This window comes from Pongo abelii, chromosome 4 (genome assembly GCF_028885655.2).
Source record: "Pongo abelii isolate AG06213 chromosome 4, NHGRI_mPonAbe1-v2.0_pri, whole genome shotgun sequence".
Taxonomy (NCBI): Eukaryota; Metazoa; Chordata; class Mammalia; order Primates; family Hominidae; genus Pongo; species Pongo abelii.
In genome coordinates this window covers 100,514,956-100,533,289 of record NC_071989.2, presented here as the reverse complement: position 1 = coordinate 100,533,289, position 18,334 = coordinate 100,514,956, and the positions used below count along the sequence as shown (strand labels likewise).

The 18,334-nt window shown below is 37.5% G+C and overlaps 1 pseudogene; it reads left to right on the top strand.

Annotated features, from left to right (window-relative positions):
• LOC100459009 (T-complex protein 1 subunit eta-like) overlaps window positions 1–18,334 on the top strand; it is a 120,881-nt pseudogene that overhangs the window by 101,862 nt on the left and 685 nt on the right.

The window sequence follows — 18,334 nt, the reverse complement described above, 5'->3', positions numbered from 1 at the left end:
GAAGATAGTTGTGCTCCTCTTTGGGAGTCCAGTTTTTAGGTAAATAAGGAAACTTTAGAGAACAGCCTCATCCTCCACTTTGGGAGAGACAGAAGGGTTGAGATTTGAGTCAGGGGAAGGTCAGAGAGAGCTTAAGGCTGTTTCTTCAGTGCAACATGTCAGAGTGCCATATTTTGGGGCATTGTTTTCTGTGCCCCAACATTTCCCTGTCTGAAACTTTCCTAGAAGTTTCGCACACATAAAGCTGAGTTGGTGTCTTTGGAGAGAAAAATACCAAATTAGCAATATAGTGGCTAAGGATACCATTAAACTAGTTTCCCCTTTCTTTGAATAAGTCAGTTCAGTTAAATAGTTGTGTCTCATTTAAGGAGATGGCATTACAGATGGGCTCTCACAGCTAGGCCTCCATTTGAGGTAGGCAAACAGATTTTTAATAAATGGCATTTCCATAGGAACAGAAGAAAAACAAGGTTAATGCCTGGAGTAATCTATAGAGTAGTTTCTTTAGCATTTGGAGGGCAGTCAGTTGAAAAGATTAATGGCAATCTAACAGAGTGTTTGGTTTATTCTCTCCATGTACAACATTTGCTCAAATATAAGCTCTGTGTTGATTTCTCTTTAAAGCGTGGGAGACTAGCTTCAGTTTTTAGGGCCTCAGAAAAAAAGGCAGTTTTAATTTTTAGTAATTCCAAGTGAGAAAGGGGGAATGAAAATTAGAAATGTTAGTCTGGTGAATCTAAGATAGATTTGGGAAGAAACTAAAAATTTGGGATTCAGTCCAGATAATGAAAAAAACTAATTAAAAAATAGATGGTACTAGAACCAAGTAACATGTATACTATAGGTCTTCTGAAACATAATTTTTCTCTCTCCAGTCTTTCATTTCTACCAAAGATGTTTTCAGCAAGACTAATTTGTTCATAAATAAGTTCAGTTTCATTAACTCAGCCTGATTATTTACATAAAGTGCAGTAAGAATAATGATTTATCCTATAGCCTCCTCGTAAGTGGCAATTTTGGTACCTTGTATAAGAAATTAAAAGCCTCCTGAGACTAGGAAGCCTGCCTAGGATTAACCTCACTCTCAGATCGTGTCTGTAAAACTTATACAAATTAAATAAAAACCAAAATATCTTGAGGTCCTTGGGCCACTCAAAAAGTGGCCATTTTTGCTTACTGCAAGGGCAGGAACTCCGTAAAGGAACCATGCAGACAAGGTGCTAGATCAGTTTTTCCAAGGGGATTTTTATTGTCTCCATTAAAGGCAACCTCAATCCCTCAAAGTAGTTTGGTCATATCTAAAAGTATGATTCCAGTCATAACCTTGGCGAAATAAACAGTGTCTGCAATTGTGTCCTATTAACAGAAGAGAGCAGATTCTCACTGAACTTATGTAAAAATACTATATTGCCATCAAATAAACAGATGCATAAACAGTTTCTGAATTCTGGAGAAATCAGGAGGGAAAAAGGTAAATGTTTCAGTTCTGCTCACAAAATTATAATTTACCAAATTGCTCTAAAGCTATAGACAATTCAAGGGGATTTTTTAAAAGAGTTTTAGAATTTTTAGCCAGTTCAATTGTATGGTTTCAAATTTGTCTGAAACCTGTATTTGTCATTTTTTTTTTTATCCCTTCGCTGAACCTCATTGAAGACACAACATTTTAGGATTTGCAAAGAGCTTTCAGAAAAAAAAGGCATCAGAATAATGCATTTGACAGCGGGCAACACAGCTTAAAATGGCCATGGTTAAAGATGAAACTGACAAAAAAATTTGGTTATTTTCTGTGGCCTTCAACAATTTAGCATAATAATCATAATGGTGATGGATAACATAAACCAGAGCTAAGAGGAACCTTCCTACTACTCCTGGGGTTCCATGAAGAAGACAGGGGGTCCCAATATAAGGAGGTCAGTGGCACATTTTTGTGTTTTTCAAGGAGTCTCAGAGTTGCTAGAAGTCCCCTCTAGATCCCTTCATGTGGTATCAAAAGTGGCAAAAAGAAACAGGGGCAGAGCAAGTGGAAGAACAAGTCTTAGAAGTCAATTTGGGGAGTTTTAAAGACTTCAAAAGGCTAATGTAGTTCTAATTAGCAAGGGTTTAAGAGAAAGGGTTCTAATCTCCTAAAAAGTTTCCTGGGGAGAAATGATTTAAAAGAGAACAGAGAAAAATACAAGCTTTTAATTAAGCTGACTTTTGACCTTAGAGCTCTATTAAAAATAAATAAATAAATAATTAAATATATAAGCAGCAAACTTTCTGTCACACAACCAGCCAGCCTTTTGCTGGACCCAAGAGGACGTGGTGGCAGCAGCAGGAGCAGTGTGTTTCCCTGCACTGCCTGAAGTGGGGTCTACCACACTTGCTCACTACTTTGTCTGTCAGTGGTGCTGCAGGGTGTGTCTCTCCAGCTCAATAGAGAGGGAAAGACAAATGAAACCAAAAAACCAAAAAAACCTAAAGAACCGCTTATATCACAGCCTGAATACAAACTGATTTTAAACCAGAGATATAGCTAGACAAATGATCAAAACCAAAACAAATAAGCACACATGAGACTAAAATCAAGAAGCCTTTTATGACCTTAGCCAAGTTTTCCAAAGAAGGAGCGAAAGCTGTAACCATTCCAAAATTCAGATAACTCCCAATGATAGTATAAAGGAAGAAAAATTTTGCTAGCCACAAATGGGATACAACCCACATCTCTGTGTGGTCTCATTTTCCAGGACCCCAGTGTCTCAGCTGACCATCTGTACACAAAGGCCTGACAACCCATGTGCTGCATGGACAGAAAATTAAAGGAGACAAATGGTTTGACAACAGGAAATTAAAAAGCTGTCTATGGGAGAAGAAAGGATTATAAACAAATGGATACCCCCAAAGGTCAAGAGTCATACAAATATAAATTAAAAACAATGTAAACTAATTTGTATGAATGTTTTTCTTTTCCTGAATCAAAGGATTTACATTTCCAAGGAGCTGATTTCATGACCTGGAATCAAACCTGGGTTGCAGTGGTGAAAGTGCCCAATCCTAGCCATGAGGGTACAGAGTGCAGTGCCTTTCTTGCAAATCCCACAGAAAATCCAAAACAGGCAGTTTGAACTTTCAAAGGATTTTAACTTTTGTTCTGGGTCAGATTTATGCTCTTTAATTTTGTATCTTTTATCTAATTTGATCTTTCTTTCCATAAATAAAAATAAGGTAATTGTTTAGAAAGAGATATCTGTAATTTATTTTTTTCTTATATAGGAGTCTTTTTAGCTTAAATATCCATTGTCTGGCCACTAAGGACTTGAATATCTAATGATGTACTTATTTTAATAGTGATTCAATCTAATAAGGCTCTTTATGGAAAGACCAGGAGGAAATTGTTAGGCTTAGAATAAGTTTTACCATATAAGCAAAAGGAGTTCCTGGAAAGGGTGTCAAAGAGACGGTGCCCATGATCACCCAAAATTAATGCCTATAAGTAGACTAAGAGAGCAAAAAGATGGTTAGTCACAGATGGTTGAGAACAGTGTTTTTGTGTACAGTGTCTCCAGTATCTCACAAATTTGTGGGGGGTTGCCAGTTACAGACCCGTTAATCTGTAATATGGGCAGGTCCTCCTGGAACTGGACTTTCCCAGTGCTAATCGGGCAATGAGAGTTGAGACAGCAAAAGCCCTTTATGGATGGTACTTTTTATTAATATAAACACCCCTGAGAGCTTGGCACATAGGAAACAAAGAGAGTGTTGTTTAAAATTGCACATATCTTGAGGTTTTTAGTCTTTTCAGAATATCTTGAGGTTTTTAGTCCTTTCAGACTGGCCATTGGATGAAACCCAAACCCATCATGCCCCATGATTTTAAGCAAAAATTTAAGCAAAAATTGTCACTTTCTGAGTGGCCCAAGGACCTCAAGATACTTTGGGGACCTTGTTAACATAGGTTTTTATTTAAAAACCCTCTATTTTAAGGTGGAGACGGACAGAGTGCTCCCACTTGGTCACAAGTCAAGCCCTCAAGAACATGAAACAAGACAAGAGGAGAAACTCATCCAGTTTTTATTTCAGTGACCCACAGCACAGTTTGTCTTAAACAAGTGCTGATCTGATAAGAACTGTAAAGCTCACAGTCTACAGAGGCTGGCTCAAACAACAGACTGACAGGGATTTTAGGCCTGTATTTTATTCTATGGTAATCCTCTTTATGATGAAATGACAAAAGAAGACAAAGACAAAGGAAAATCTGTCCTCCAAAAGACCACTAGAGTAGCTAAATAGAAGAGAGTGCTGTAAGATGTCTATTACTGGCAATATCGGTTTGCAAGCCAGGAAGAGGAAATCTCCAGCATGAACTTGAAGGTGCTCTCTTCTCGAAGAGGGGAAGGACAGGTTGGGTTTATGCCATTCGGGGCCTGTATTCTTACTTATTTAGCAGGTTTAGTGGGGGAAAGTTATACAATTTTTGTATATGAGGGGAGCTGAATGCATGTGCATGGGTAAACACGTGTGTAATATACACACCATGTTTATTTGGGCAGTGTTTTAGCATTAACATGAGGTGGAATTTGGCTCCTTACATTAGAAGGCAAAATGTAGGCCAGGTGTGCTGGCTCATGCCTGTAATCACAGAACTTTGGGAGGCCGAGGCAGGCAGATCACGAGGTCAGGAGATTGAGACCATCCTGGCTAACACAGTGAAACCCCGTCTCTACTAAAAATACAAAAAATTAACTGGGCGTGGTGTCATACGCTACTCGGGAGGCTGAGGCAAGAGAATTGCTTGAACCTGGGAGGCAGAGGTTGCAGTGAGCCGAGATAATGACACTGTACTTCAGCCTGGGTGACAGAGCAAGACTCCATCACAAAAAAAAAAAAAAAAAAAGGCAAACTGTGGGACACAAAGACAATTTGTATATGCAGCTTCTATAAGCTGGCTGAAACTGGTTTAAGGACTGTAATAGCTTATCAGGAAAGAATGTAAGGTCAGTCCTTTGTCCAATCAGAGTTGTAGTGGTCTGGGTTTAAGCCAGTTGATAGCTCCTATTGTTAGGGAGCTGAGCAAGGGTGTGGGTTTTCTTATTGTAATAGGAATTTAGAATTTGCCATGCCAGCCAGTCCTTGAACCCTCGACCTGTAGATGGCTTCTTTTCCCTTACATGTAGGGCCCATCTTACTTGATAAAGGGGTATCTATTTTGGTCTCTCAGATCACAAAACAAAGGTATTTCTGGGAGAAAAGGGATCAGACAGTGTGAATATTTATACCAAAAAGACACCAGAGTTTTTGCACCTAAGACTAGTCACAGAAATGCTTTTCTACTATGAGTCTTACATTTGGAAAGGAAAAAGAGAAAATCAGTAATTTTTACTGTCTGCTTCACTGGATTCCACAAAAATACATGCAGAAATCTGACTGGTAAGAAAATTTTACTTTTTTTTTTTGTTTTTTTGGCCAACTTGTCAGGTCCCAGTTTCTCTAGACTGTGGCTTCTAGAAGAGCACAGCTGTTTGGTTACCCTGCTTGCAGGACCAAAACTGTAGGGACCAAGAGGGAAAGCTTCCTCCTTTACCTTCTGAAGTTCGCTGAAAATCAACTAACAAAAGGCAGATTAATAGGAACAAAAGCCATACAAAATTTATTTTAACACTCATAGACTGGGGGAATTGCAGGGGAATGATCACCCACTAACCTGATGTAGTACAGAGGCTTATATTACCTTCTTAGAGGAAGAAGGAGATGGGGAATGTAAGCAATTCTTTTGAGGAATAGTTAATAATTATATATGCAGCCTCTATAAGCTGGCTGAAACTGATTTAAGAACTGTAATAGCTTATCAGGAAAGAACGTAAGGTCAGTCCTTTGTCCAATCAATGTTGTAGTGGTCTGGGTTTAAACCAGTTGATAGCACCTATTGTTAGGGAGCTGAGCAAGGGTGTGGGTTTTCTTATTGCAATAGGAAACCAGGAACCGGGTTTTCTTATTGCAATAGGAAACCAGGAACCCAGTTTTCTTATTGTAATAGGAACCCAGTAGACAGAGTAGACAGAAATTAACTTGCAATTGATTGTTTTTGGACTTTGAATGAGCTGAGAGGCAAACATTGCTTGAAAAAGGCTGTCCAGGTATGGTTGCATTCCTCAGTCTTGTTTTCTGAGATAGATAATGAGATTTCAGGGAAGGCATGGAAGGCAATTGTGTTCTTTGGGGGTCTGTTACTTAGGTAGATAAGGAAGCGTTAGTTAACAGCCTTATCTTGTGCTATGGGAGAGACAAAAGCATTGAGACACAGGAGTAGGGGTGAGGTTAGAGAGAACTTGAGGTTGCTTCTTTAACTCAGCGTGTTAAAGAAAGTGCCACATTTGGGGACACAGTTTTCTCTGTGCCGACGTAGCATGCCTTGTAATTTTTTTTTAAAGCTGGAGTGCTGAATTGTGTAATAGGAACTGAAGTAAGTAAGCTTTTTGTGTGTAATTTTGATATGGTTTGCCGCTGTAATCCCCAGTGTTGAGGGAGGGACCTGGTGGGAGGTGATTGGATCATGGGAGCAGATGTCCCCCTTGCTGTTCTTGTGATAGTGAGTGAGTTCTCAGGAGAGCTGGCTGTTTAAAAGTGTATAGCACCTCCCCCTTTGCTGTCTCTCTCTCCTGCCGCCTTGTGAAGAGGGTGCCTGCTTCCCCCATTGCTTTCTGCCATGATTGTAAGTTTTCTCAGGTCTTATGTGGCCTCACAAGGCCTGTGAGTCTTTAATTGACTCACAATTTCAAGCATGACTTTAAACTATGAGTCAATTTAACCTGTTAAGCCTGTGGAACTTGCTTCCTGTTAAGTCTGTGGAACTGTGAGTCAATTAAACCTCTTTTCTTCATAAATTACCCAGTCTCAGGTAGTTCTTTATAGCAGTGTGAGAATGGACTAACACAGATTTTATGGTAATCTAGCTAAGAGTTTGACTGTTTAATGTGTGCTGTAGCTGTAGGTGCCAAAACCTTCAAATTCCCCTAACATCCTTATTTTTGGCTCCCATCTTTGCTTGGAGTTTGCCTTTGTTCCGCTCCTCAAATTCTGTCTGTGTCTTGCAGCTCTTTCAGCTGTAACCCACTGATGTTTTGCTGGAAGCTTGTTGTCATGGTCCTAAAGTATGGGAAAAGGGAGTCTTCTATACTCTTCAGAATAAATCGCAGTCTGTATTTTGGAGCTGTAACCTTCATATGTGTTTCCCCACTGGTAAAAGTTTCCTTCCGTTGCCCTCTGTTCTGTTCCTTGGCTGCAGCGTTCACCATCTATTTCCTCGAAGCTCTGGTCCCTGTGATCATCTCCCATAGGTTACACAGAAAGATAAGAGAGAGCTGCATTTGGGATGAATTATCTTCTCTCTGCTTGGATAATGCTTTGGAGTTGAGTTCTGGCAATGTCCTTTCCCTGGATGCAAGGCCTTTATTACAGAGAAGACTCTAGGCACATTTCCCAATGGTTACTCTTCTTCTCCTTTGCCAGAGCTATAAGGGTTCCTTCCTGGATTCTCATTTTGAAAATCTGGTGGGGTTCTCAGGGGAAAAGCCCACAAAAGTGTCGCATTCTTCATGAGACTGCAGCCCCTGGAGGGTTCTCACTGTCTTGCTATTTTACCTTCATTCTCTAGTCATTCATCAAAATTACCATTTAAGTGTTTTCACCAGCTCACGGGTTAATTGGCTTCTGCTCCACATCAGCACCTTTTAGCTGCTCTGTCCCTCTGGATGTGACTTTCCAACCAGATTTCAAGGTGGCCACTTGCCTTGTGACATCAGTTCCGGGAAGGGGCAAAAAAGAAGATTGATTTTCAGCTTCTCAAATTTTATCTTATTTTAAAGATGAGAGTGACGACTTCTAAGCACTAGCAGTGTTTCACAGCTGAAACTGGATATTCCTTCTCTGCTCATTTGCTTATGTATTTATTGCAATCTAACAGGTTTTATCCATTTATTTACTTGTTTATAGTTTTTTTGCCCACAAATTGGCATAAAAAGTTTAGTGCAGGCATGACTTTCTGTCTTTTTAAAAGATTTTTATTGCTGTATCATTAAAGTTTAGAATAGTATCTGTTTTATAATATTACTCAATGATGTTTATTGATTTAATGAGTTTATGTTATTTTAAATACATATATATATATTCTAAGGTTGTCAAATAACCCTACTTTCAATTAATCTCCTTTTCATTTCCTTCTTTTGATATCTCTTTCATATGCCATTCTGTCTCTGTAACATTCTACTTATTGGCAGCAATCCAAGATGAATGCCTGATCATTCATGAAAAAACAATTGGTTGGATGGTGGTTGTTTAGGTAATTCAATCATTTCTGGAATAATTGATTTCAGAGATGAGAAATAATTTTCATCTCATGTACCAATTCTGTTAGATTGGTAGTAATTGCTTAGAAAGCTGTGCTATGAAGTCAGATTGAAAATTTCATTGTCAATGAGGTTTGTTATTTTACTTGATAGGAAGAAAGAGTTATAGCTCTCTTGGTCTGTATGCACCATCTCTGGCCACTGGCACAAAACCATAAGTTAATAATTTTTAAGTAGGTGGCACATGGCTTCCATAGGCCTGTCTTAGCTGTGCACTTTCTAAATTAGTCAATCCCTACAACTATGTGTATATAATTTTAATAACATATTAAATACTATTAATATATAATTATATATCAAATAATTGCTTATTTAAACAAATAATTTTAACTTGATTTTAGTTCTTTCCAACAAAAGAAAACATCTTTATTTAATTTTTATTTTATTTTAAAATTTTATTACTATCATTTTTGAGACAAGGTCTCTCTCTCTTTCTCTCTCTCTCTCTCTGTTGCCCAGAGGTCTTGATCTCCTGAGCTCAAGTGATCCACCCACCTTAGCCCCCCAGTAGCTGGGACTACAGGTGTGTGCCACATTGTCTGGTTCAGAAAACACCTTTAATTTCCAGTAACTAGTGAGCTTTCTATAAATATGATTAATCTTAATTCATCTTACTTCATTTAACTTGTATTCTCAAATAGCTTATATATGTTAGATTTTTCCATTTGAATCATATTTTCATTAGACCTATAATATTACATTCACTAGGACCAAATGCAATCAATTTAAAAACTATTTAGATAGATGTGATTTCTGGGAATTCATATTCAGACAAGTGGTTGGAATTTAACATCTTTATTTTAAATGGTAAAAATTTTCAACAACTGGCAGTCTAAAGTTATGAATATAATCACTTAAATCCTTAGGAAAGCCTACCAGATAGCATATCCAACCCAAAATAAGAAGGTGGGTTTTTATATCTTGTACAAGAGAAGTGTTGAATAGAATATTTGAAGCATTTTCTTTTTTCATATTCGTACAACACTATCAGTAAAATCATTTGGACAAAGATCTTCTAAGTTTCATTTTTAAGTCTAAAAAGTACTAGGAAAATTTTTTCCACTACACGTTAATTGCAGAATGAAACATGGTGGCTACTTTTTCTCTTTGTAAAAGCCTTGACACAATGTAGTCTGGCTTCTTGTCACTGAGATATTTATTATTATTATATTATTTGATAATTTTATATTTTTTTGAATTAAAATTAATTCAGATTACTGGTAGTATTTTCAAAAATTAACAACCCTAAAATAACCTTAAAACAGTTAAATTCAGGGGACTAAACCTGTATTATCTGAAAGCACTGTAGGTTTGATTTGCTGAAAGATAGAGATGAAGCACAGTGAAGTACAATAGGATGTATACCATTGATGTATTTGGATTGAATCCAAGTCTGCTCTAGAAATTCCATTATTTTTATCCCATTGAGTAGTTCAATATAATTGTTTGATACCCTGCCCTTACTGACCTTCTCCTACATCATGCCTGTTTTAGTTCTTTGGGCTGGCATTTAAGGCCTGAGAGTAAAGCATGAAGTAAAATTAGACCTGGTTATATGTTCTAAAATGCCTTAATGCAATTGGATACATTAAAACCTAGCTTAAGAACATTAGAAGTACATTTCAATTTTAAAAGTCACTAAACTAGAGCTAATCTCTCTAATATGTCTAGGGACAAGCAATACCTTCCTTTTTCCCTCTCTCGATTTACTTTGCTTTGCTGCTATGGAGGTATTAATTTTGTTCCATCTAGTTTTTAAATATTAATTGCACGTGTCAAAACAAAAAGTTTCTCCTGGAACTGGATGTCATATAAAAATGTCATACTGAAGGAAATTGAAACATGAACTCTAAAAGCTTTGGTTAGCTAAATGAATATTGGCTGGCAAATACTACATATAATGAAAAGCACTTTATAGGATCTCAATTAATAATATGAAGGCTGTGTCTCAGTTACCAATGTTTTATCACATCTAGAACATCAACAATTTAACATTATTAAGATGGTCAGACTGATCTGAAGGTACCTGTAACCTCCTATTTAGTCTATCAGATGTGTAAGGACTAGAATAGAGTTAAATATGTAATTCTCTTCACTATATAGAATTTATTGTGATGGCTAAAGTGCTAGAGCTTAAGCATTTTCAGGTATTTTTTACACTATACAATGAAGAATCAAAAGAAGTTGCATCATGAAATGATTACATCCAAAAGTTATATCACTGGCAACTTCTTTCCTACAATGTTCATTTAACAGCATTTTACGGAATATGTTATGTACAAAAAACAGTTCCAGTAAAGATAGGAGGCAACATTTATTGTATACCAAAGATGGTACTAAGCACTTTGCATGGAATAAAGCACTTAATCTTCAGAAGTACTAGAGAAAACAAATTTTTATCACCCCCTTTCCAGGTGCAAAATACCGAGAAGGCACAGAGAGTTTAAGTCACTTGCCGGGCCCCCTAGGGCCACATGATTAGTAAACGGATGGTGGAATTTGGATGAATCCCAGCATATTTTACCCTCCGCCCTGTTCTCAAATATAATAAGCTATATTCTTAGAAACATAACTAGAGGCAAAAGTAATTAAGGAGAGATTTGAAACATAGTTCATCCACTATGAGTATTAGGTCTCCTCGCCCTGATTTATTTCTTTTGTTGCTGCTGTGTAGATATGGTAGGTAGGCAGAGTAGCAGCTCCCCAAAGATGTCTTTGTCCTAATTACCAAATCTGTGAATATGTTACCTTACAAGGCAAAAGGGACTTGGAAAATGTGATTAAGGATTTTAAGATGAGGAGATTATCCTGGGTTATCCTCATGAGTCCAATGTAACCACAAGGATCCTTACACGTGAAAGAGGGAGGCAAGAGAGTCAGATGATGGAATGTGGGAAGAACCCAGTCCATCATTGCCGGCTTTGAAGATGGAGGAAAAAGATTATGAGCCAAGGAATTCAGACAGCCTCTAGAAGCTGGAAAAGGCACGGAAATAGATGGTGCTCTAGAGTCTCCATAAGGAACACAACCCTGACAACATTTTGATTTTAGTCTTTTGAAAGCCATTTCAGATTCTTGACCTTTAAAACTATAAAAGAATAATTTTTTTTTTTTTTTTGAGACAGAATCTCCCTCTGTTGCTCAGGCTGGAGTGCAGTGGCGCAATCTTGGCTCACTGCAACCTCCACCTCCCAGGTTCAAGTGATTCTCCTGCCTCAGCCTCCCAAGTAGCTAGGACTACAGGTGCCCACCACCATGCCCAGCTAATTTTTGTATTTTTAGTAGAGATGGGGTTTCACCATATTGGCCAGGGTGGTCTTGAACTCCTGACCTTGTGATCTGCCCACCTCACCCTCCCAAAGTGCTGGGATTACAGGTGTGAGCCACCCTGCCAGCCTGATTTGTTGTTTTAAGTCATTAAATTTTTGGTAATTTGTTACAGCAGCAATAGAAAACTAATATATAGGCCCAAAGAAAATCTTTACCAGAAAGTCTCCCTCCCTCTGTCCCTCCCTCCCTCCTTCCTTCCCTTCCCCTTCCCCTTCCTCTTCTCCTTCTTTCCTTCCTTCCTTCCTTTCTTCCTTCCTTCCTTTTTCCTCCCATGCCCCATATTCTATAAAAGACTTGGAATGTTTGGGCAATGCATACTTCACTGAACTTTATTACCAACCACCTTGTTTAAGAGATAATCAAAGCACCAATCACTGCATTGCATGCTTTAAATATGCAACGTTCTGTCACCCCAACCCCCTACCGCCCACCCTGATCTCTGATGTTCTCAATGTTAGTTCATTCAAGGCAAAAGATGGATTTTCATTTCAGTTGCCATGCTGATTATGATCAAATGCTAGTGTAATCTTGAAGTATAAGTTTGAGAAAGATTCTGAGGCCGTGATGAGGTTCAGTAGAAAAAAGCACTGTGGTCAATTATCAATGTAAATATTTGCCATGAGCCCAGGAGGACAGAAACAATGCCACAACCAGAGGTGAAAGAGTGAGAAGGCCCACTTTAGAGAAATGAAGGAGAATTGAGTCATCGGGAACTTTTAGAGTTTATAAAGAATCTTGGAGGTATTGAGTAAATGGTGAGTGAAACACCCGAAGGGAAAGATCTTGCCTCATTTCAAATATTTTTTCTCAGAGATTAGTTGGAATGGTATGTCCTGGACCTCATGACTTGCTTAAGAATGTGCATGTCACTGTGTATTTGAATAACAGACTTCCACAGCCTTCAAGGTTTCTAGCTGACTGTAATCCATGCATAATAAGAGTCCCTTTGGCTCAAGAAGATTTACAGACTGTAAAAAACGATGAGTTTTTTTACTCATTACTACCATTGATAAAACTAACTGTCAGCAACTTTTTGTAGCTACCAAGTATCACAAACTTAAAAGGCATATGGCCAAGGAAAAACTGAAGATTAAGTGGCACAATTATGAACTTTGGATTGTGTTTGTTGGGCCATAGTTAAATATCAGATTAGTGATTTTTCTCCCTATCTATCCTAAATCTAGTAACTGGAAATCTATTCATGTTGAGTTTATGGCACACAACTTGTCACCAATCAAATGATTCTTGTTGTCAGGTTAAAAAATAAGTGCTGTGTGAGTATTCCAAAATATAGATTCCTAACATATAATAATCATTTAAGACTCAATCTAAATGTCTGTGGTTACATATAAGTAGGGCATAACACATAGAGAAGTGGAAAGAGAGCAATGTTTTAGGATTGATATACAGTGAATAGCTTTGCATGAAAAATTAAGATTCTTCTGAACCTACCTTAAATAAAGCATCCGGCACATGATAGAGATGGATCACTTGCTCTCATAAATCTGGCATTTAAACTGAACTAGTTATGAATATTCCTGACAGAAAGATTTAGCTGTATGCCTCATCCCCCCCACCAGCGACTAAATAATTAGTCTTTCAGTTAATCTTCATTACCATTGTCATCTTCCACCTTGTCCTTTGGAAACAAGATTGAAATAGAAGGATATCTAGAAATTCATGTTGAGAAATATGAGGGCTGTAAGCCATTCATATGACAAAGGTGCTTAGAAGAGACAGCAAAAGTTATTTCATCTAATCTATAGATACACCAATGTTAAATTGATTAAAATTTCAAAGGAGATTTCAGCTCATGGTAATTCTGATGAATAGTCCATAGACAGCAAAGGGTAAGATGAAATGCAGGCTGGGGGAAGCACTAAATTGTCTTTCACATTCTTTGTAGCTCTCTATTGTTCCTGCTCCCTGCCTCCCAACATATCTAGCTATTATTTCAATCTTACAGCTCAAATTCGTTAATGGAAAGGAGCTTAGGTGGTATGAACTAAAGTCACAGATATGTCTTTTGATTCTCTCATGGGTTCTATAAGAGAACAAGAGGCTGGGCTTGGTGGCTCATGCTTGTAATCACAGCACTTTGGGGGGCCGAGGCAGGCAGATCACGAGGTCAGGAGCTTGAGACCAGCCTGGCCAACACGGTGAAACCCTGTCTCTACTAAAAATAGAAAAAATTAGCTGGGTGTGGTGACGGTCACCTGTAATCCCAGTTACTCGAGAGGCTGAGGCAGGAGAATTGCTTGAACCCAGGAGGCAGAAGTTGCAGTGAGCAGAGATTGCACCACTGCACTTCAGCCTGGCAACAGTGCAAGACTCTGTCTCAAAAAGAAAAAGAAAAAAAAAACAAAACAACAAACTAGAACAAGAGAGACTGATTGAAACTTTTTCTTAGGAGTTAAAAACTTCATCAACAGAGGGCAACTTCATTTAAGCACTATTGGCTGGTAAATCACCAGAAGTAGAAGTCTGTTTATTTACAACAAACAAAAATCAAAACTAAAACTAATTATAATACCACTTATTTAGCATTTACTAGGCACTTGGCAATTTGATCACATGTTGTCTAATTTTCACCACCATCCTACCCTATAGGTATTAATTTCCTTTAATAGATGAGAAAATTAAGGGCAAAGAAATAAAGTAACTTGTTCAAAGTAATTGCAAGTTTGTCATTGAACAGGAGCTTAAAATGATATTTGTAAGATTTCAAGCAAAAATTGTCAGATGGTTTTACTTGTTTGAAGCACATCGCAGTGACCTCTTTTTTTGGTGAATCAAGGAGGAAAAAGGGGTATTGAGAAAAATTAAGCTATGTGGAGAAAATTTAAAGTAAAAGGAAATAAACTTAATCAAAGGAATATAGTGTTTTCTTAAGGTTAGATTGTTAACCTGCAATTATAATACTCATAGCCGTTTTATTAATTAAAATAAACCTCTTTGGCTGCACATCTGTCCAGGAATCACAAGTTTCTGTATAGGCAAGTTGCATTGGTATTAGCTCTTATAAAATACAAATTAGAGCTATTGTTAAAATACCGAGGTTTCATCCTTTTTTGTTTTTACATTACAGACAACTTTTTAAGGAGGTTCTCTGAGCTCTTTACCTGACCTCCATTCTTTGTTTGCATGAGTCCATAAACAGAAGCTTCATTGGCACTCAACCATAATGAATCTTTTCAGGGAAATTTAGAGAATTCACCTTCCTGTCAATAACAGATTTAAGAAAGTTTTGTTTTCAATAGTCTTACATAACCTGAGTCACTTATTTTTCGATACTTTCTTTCAGGACCTAGTATCTAAATCAAGCAAGAACATCTTGTATTGTCACCAAGTGATAAATTTATTTATGAAAAAAGGTGTTGCTCTTTTGTTTTTCATTTAGAAATAAATAAATGCATTTTTCTTCCTAGACATAAATTAATTAGTGCTTTTCTGTCCCAGACATCTATGACATGAGAAGAATGTAAATCCACAACTATCAAGGTGATTAACATTGTAAACAGAAGAGTTGCACTAGAGAAGTCCAGCAATAAATTTATAAACTTTTAAGTCTATCATAAGCTAATAAAATATGTTGTGAATTAAAAGGAAAAAGAAAACTCATTTGATTTCCAATGAGTTACTCTCTAGTTATGCTGTGTTATCTTCCATGTATCTTCCTGTCACAGTAAGCTATTAAAACTGAAGTAATTGGTTACTTTAACACACAAAATTGTGACATTTTCAGTGCCCAATCTGGAAGAAACTAATGCCTTTGCTCTTAGGTGCCCCTTCCTTGGTGGTGAAGTTTCTTCTAATCAGGTTAGAACATTAGTTAAGATCATTATGATTTAAAAGTAGAAAGCTTTGGCATCTATTTTAGAGATGTAAATATTTTGAAACTAAACAGCAACACAAAAGCATAGAAGTTGGGCTCTTTTCAAAAGTTAGGTTCAGGGAAGCATTCAGTCACTCCTTCTTAAGATACTTTTAACTCAAAACCTGGATTACTGTAAATCACCAAAGAGTACCTAATTAGGTGAAATTAGTTCAAGTCAGGAAGGATAAATATGGGGTGCTTCATCGTGCTTCCAGTCAAGGAGGACATTGCTATTTGAGGCCACACCGATTCTAGAACCGGCTATAAACTCGTTTTGGAGAGTATTGTGTTTGTTATGTTCCCTGGAATCATATTCATAAAGTTGTATTTTAATATTACGTTGCTAAGTTTTCTTAGAGGATGTTTAAAAAAACTCATAATAAAATTTCTGTTTGAATTGGCCATACAAATTTTGAGGACATGAATCTCAAGAATAAACCTTGTCTCTCCCTGATAAATTTAAATTCTTCCTCCTTTCCAATATGATCACATAACTATATGCTATGGTCTGAATGTGTCCCCCAAAATTTATGTGTTGAAAACAATCTCCAGTGCAACAGTGTTGGGAGGTGGGGCCTACTGGGAGGTGTTTAGGTCACAAAAGTTCCATCCTCATGAATGGATTAATGCTGTTATGAAAAGGTTTTTGGGAGTGGATTCCCTCTCTCCTACTCTTTTGTTATGTGAAGACACAATGTTCCTCTCCATTTGCCTTTCCACCTTCTGCCATGTGAAGGTGCAGCAAGAAGGCCCTCACTAGACACCAGATGTGTGCCTTGATCTTGGACCTCCCAGCTTCCAGAACCACGACAAACAAATTTCTATTATTTTATAAATTACCCAGTCTCAGGTTTGGGTTATATATAGCAGCATAAAATGGACTTAGACACAATGCATTTCATTTTTATTTCACTACTGGAAAATTCAGATCCAGATTTTTTTTTTTTTTTTTTTTTTTTTGAGATGGAGTCTTGCTCCATGTGGCGTGATCTCAGCTCACTGCAGTGGTGTGATCTCAGCTCACTGCAACCTCTGCCTCCCGGGTTCCAGAGATTCTTCTGCCTCAGCCTCCCCAATAGCTGGGACTACTGACATGCACCACCCTGTCCAGCTAATTTTTGTATTTTTAGTAGAGACGGGGTTCACCATGTTGGCCAGGCTGGTCTTGAACTCCTGATCTTGTGATTTGCCCACCTAGGCCTCCCAGAGTTCTGGGATTACAGGCGTGAGACACTGCGCCTGGCCCAGACTTTAAGCAAGCACAATCACTTTGGATATGTTTGGGCCATACACTATCAGCTAGAAAAATGCCTACTATTTTTTCAGTGATGTTTTCATTGAAAAAAGAGAAATTCTTGTTCCAAGTAAACTTTCACATATTTGAATGCTTAATATTTTAAAGCTCATGCAATGCATTAAATATTAATGATGACATAAGAACTTGGGTTTTTGAGGTTCTTAATCCCTTGACCCAAATCCATTTGCATAGACATACCTCTTCGTATTGTGCTTTACAATTATTGTGTGTTTTACAAATTGAAGATTTATGACAACCTTGCATCAAGCAACTCTCTTGGCACCATTTTTCCAACAACATTGTGTCCCTGTGTAACATTTTGGTAATTCTCACACTTTCAAACATTTGTATTATTATTATGTCTGTTATGTTGATCTGTGATTAGTGATCTTTGATGATATTATTGTAATCATTTTGAGGTGCCACGGACCATACCATAAATATATTTATAAGACAGTAAACTTTATAAATAAATGTGTTCTGATTGCTCTATTAATCAGCCATTACCCCATATCTCTCTCTCCCCTCTGGCCTCCCTATTCCCTGAAACACAATATTGAAATTAGGCCAATTAATAACCCTACAATGGCCTCTACTTGTACAAGAAAATGAAAAATGCTACTCCAGTGAACACACAAATCATAAGAAAGTGAAACAGTCTATTTCTTATATGTAGAAAGTCTGAATGGTCTTGATAGAAGATCAGACCACCTACAACATTCCCTTTAGCCAAAGTTTAATCCAGAATAAGGCCCCAACTCTTTTCAAACCTATGAAGGCTGAGAGAAGTGGAGAAGCTGCAAAAGAAAAGGTGGAAGCTAGCAGAGGCTGGCTCATGAGGCTTAAGGAAAGAAGCCATCTCCATAACACAAAGTGAAATAGCAAGTTATCCAGAAGATCTAGCTAAGATAATTGATGAAGATGGCTACACCAAACGATAGATTTTTAAAGTAGATGAAACGGCTTTCAATTAGAAGATATCATCTAGAACTTTCATAGCTAGAGAAGTAAATGCCTGGCTTCAAAGCTTGAAAGGAAAGGTTGAGTCTCTTGTTAGGAGCTAATGAAGCTAGTGATTTTAAGTTGAAGCCAATGCTCATTGACCATTCAAAAATCCTAGGGCCCTTAAGAATTATGCTAAATCTACTCTGCCTGTGCTGTATAAATGGAACAAAAAAGCCCAGTTGACAGAACATCTATTTACAGCATGGTTACTCAATATTTTAAGCCCACTGTTGAGACCTACTGCTCAGGAAAAAAGGTTCCTTTCAAAATATTACTGCTTATTGACAATGCACTTAGTTAATCAAGAGCTCTGATGGAGATGTACAAGGAGATTCACGTTGTTTTCATGTCTGCTCACACAGTATTTATTCTGCAGCCCATTGATCAAGAGGAATTTGACTTTCAAGCATTATTATATAAGAAGTGTATTTCATCAGACTA